The sequence below is a fragment of the Peromyscus leucopus genome, chromosome 14, assembly GCF_004664715.2.
Source record: "Peromyscus leucopus breed LL Stock chromosome 14, UCI_PerLeu_2.1, whole genome shotgun sequence".
NCBI lineage: Eukaryota > Metazoa > Chordata > Mammalia > Rodentia > Cricetidae > Peromyscus > Peromyscus leucopus.
The window spans coordinates 75,746,958-75,750,296 of record NC_051075.1 but is presented as its reverse complement, the minus strand read 5'-3'; positions in this window follow the sequence as shown (position 1 = coordinate 75,750,296).

Below are 3,339 nucleotides of genomic sequence, written 5' to 3'. Positions count from 1 at the left end.
GACGGGCGGGCGGGGGGGGGAGAGAGGGGCGGGCGGCGGGGGAAGGGGCGGGCGCGGCGGCCGCGGGGCTTCCCCGCCTCCCTGGCTCGGTGCGCCCCGCGCTCGCTCGGCCGCTGCTGGTCCTGCCTGCTCCCCGCCTGGCTCGCCTCGCCTCAGCTGCCCGCCCTGGCCGCGCCTCCTCCCGCCCTCCGGGCCGGCGCTACGCTGCCCCCTTTCCCTCCTGCGCCTCCGCCTCCTTCCACACAAATACCAACTCCTCAACCCGAGCCCAGATCTCGCCGCCGCCGCCGCCGCCACACTCGGCTCCGGCTCGGCCTCGCGAGACTTCCGCGAGGGCCTCGGCCCGCCCCGCCTCGGCCCCACTCGCTGTCCCTGGCTCTCGCTCCTCCCTCCCGGCCAATCGCACGGCCCCCACTCCCCGCCGGGGCCCCGCCCACTCACCCAGGCTCCTCCCGATTGGGGGGCCGCTGGGGCAGGGGGCGTGGTGGCCCTCACGCGCGCTGGATGGCCCCCGGCGCGTGACGTCAGCTCCGCGCCGCCGTCGCTTTACGGCGCTCCGCGTCGCGCGGACCCCGCCTCCCGCGGTGCAACAGTGAGAAAACCGCCGCTTGGGGCCCGGGCCGCTTTCGGGAGTGGGGCGTCGGCGCTGCGCCTTCCGCCTCAGGAGCCGGCGAACGGTCCGCGTGACCCCGGCGCACGGTAACTAGAGCTGGGGTGAAGGGGGGCGCGCGCCTCGGACTGGTGTGTTGCCGGCGGAGCGTGCGAACGGCGGCCGCGTCGCCGCAATAAAGTCTGCTCTGACGAGAAACGCCTGTGCTTGTGTTTTTTTTTGTTGTTGTTGTTTTGCGTTTGTCCTCGACTCCTGGGTTCGGCGGGCGGTGGCACCGGGAGCGAAGAACCGAGGGCAATGCCCGCCGCAGGTGCCGGCCCAGGGCTCTGCAGCTCGCGGGCCGGTGGGTGGCGCGCGCTGGGGCGACCGCGGCGGGCGGAAGCGGCGCGCGCAGCCTAGGGTTCACCGTTGGAAGTGTGTCCGTTATTCTTTTATGACCCGCGGAAACTGGAGACCGAGCCGTTGGGTGCCTGTTGGAACTGAGGGTGTCGGCTGCTCCAGTAGTGGGACTCGACTATCATAGCGTTCTAAAATTTCCCTACTATCTTTGGATACCTTGACACAGGCTTCGCCTATTCCTCGTTGTCATAAATATTCCTTTTGCTCACAAGTCTTTGCATTTGCCTCCTTGAAAATTGCGCTTCTTTTGTGCTTTCCTTTTTTTTTTTGTTTTTCGTTTTTTTTGTTTTTTGAGACAGGGTTTCTCTGTGTAGCTTTGCGCCTTTCCTGAAACTCACTCTGTAGCCCAGGCTGGCCTCGAACTCAGAGATCCGCCTGCCTCTGCCTCCCGAGTGCTGGGATTAAAGGCGTACACCACCACTGCCTGGCCTGTGCTTTCCTTTTTATAGCTGTAACAGCCCCCCTCCCCCCATCCAAATCATCAAGTCAAATTGCTTAAGATACATTGTAGCGAAGTGTTTCTGCCCCTGTGCATCCTTTCGGCGGATGACTTGTAGTTTAAAGCAACACAAAGATTGCATGCTTTTCAAGGAACCACGAAAAGTCCAAAATTTGGGGAAGTGTGTCATTGTATACTTGTTTCTACATTTAACGACCTACTTCATCTGTTGAACATTCTGCTTTACCCCTGTCTACTGGAGTTGTTAGTGTTGAGGCTGATCAACCTTGTTTAAACAGTTACATATCTTATAATTTTGAACATGATGTCGAAGCAAGATTTACTTGTGCATGCTTATAGTCTCGGGGGAGGGAGATCAGTCAGAAGTCAGGCCCGTCTTGGCTACATGTATACCTGAAGTTTCTGAACTAAATATCTCCCTAGTCTGTCTTGTAACTTGCAGTCTTCTGCCCCTGACTCCCAAGTTGGAAGTTACACATTTGTGTAACTTCTTATCTTGGCATGAAGACAAATGATTATTGACATACATTTAAAAAGGCATCTCTCTACACCAGCAATTGCATGCTGTTTTCCTCCTACCTGTATGAGCAGGGGCTCTGGCTGATCTGTCCACGGTGTAGTGCCTGTGAGTGATTATTCACTTTTGGATTCTTCCATAAAGTAAAATGGAAGCAGAGACTAGAAGTGTTCTGTGTGATAGTCTTGGCCAATTCTTAGTTCTTGGAGCCCTTCAAAAGTTCCTGCTGTGCCGGGTGGTGGTGGCACACGCCTTTAATCCCAGCACTTGGGAGGCAAAGGCAGGCGGATCTCTGTGAGTTCAAGGCCCGCCTGGTCTACAGAGCTAGTTCCAGGACAGCTAGGGCTGTTACACAGAAAAGTAAGTTGAAAAGTAAACCAAAAAAAAAAAAAAAAAAAAAAGTTCCAGCATAGGCTTGTGAAAAGACTGTGATAGCTTGTGCAAAGCTTTCTAGTGCCTTAGAAATCAGAGCTTTCTCAACCAATACTGGTTGAGAAAATGTAACAGGTATCCTGTGAAGAATGTTCTTTGGCCACTTGGCCAAGACAGCAGCCGAACAGAGTTGTGACCTGTTAGCTGAGACGTCTTTGATGCTCTGAAATTGCTGTCATTTCCCATTTGTCAGAAACTTACCTTAAATGTGTTTGATTTAAGGCATGAGTATGGGAAGGCTGGAGGGCAAGAGTGGACAGAAGAAATGTCAGTTAAAGGGAACCTGATACTTCTTAATCCATGCTGTGTTTAGTGAGAATCTACTTATGTGAGTTATGTATACTAGACAAACATCACAGAGCTACAACCCCAGTCTGCCTGCCAGCCTGCGTCCCCCCCCCCTTTTTTTTTTTTAAATAGAGTCTCTATTAGCTCTGCCTGTCCTGGAACATGCTATATAGACCAGGCTGGCCTAAAACTCAGAGACTCATTTGCCTCTGCCTCCGAGAGCTAAGATTAGAGGTGTGTGCCCAGCCCCCAGCTTCCTTTGAATAAAATCAGGCCAACTATTAAATTGTAGACTAGCATGATGACTCATGGTTGTAATTCCAGTGCTCAGGGAGCTGAGACAGGAAGATCACTGAGAATTACAGGCTAGCCTGGGCTACTAGACCTTGTCTCAAAAAACAAAACAAAAAAATCTGACTGTATCCTAATTCTACATCTGGTAGCATGGGGTTGATTCAAGCCCTATATTCTTGCTAGCTGCTTTACAGGCAATTAATTTGGCTGCTTTGTGAAAAGAAATTGTTGGATTTTTTGTTTTTGAACTTTTGCTCTTTGTGACAATCTTGTTATATAGCCTAGGCTTGTCTTAAACCCACAGACATCCTTTTGCCCCAGCCTCCCCAGAGCTGGGAT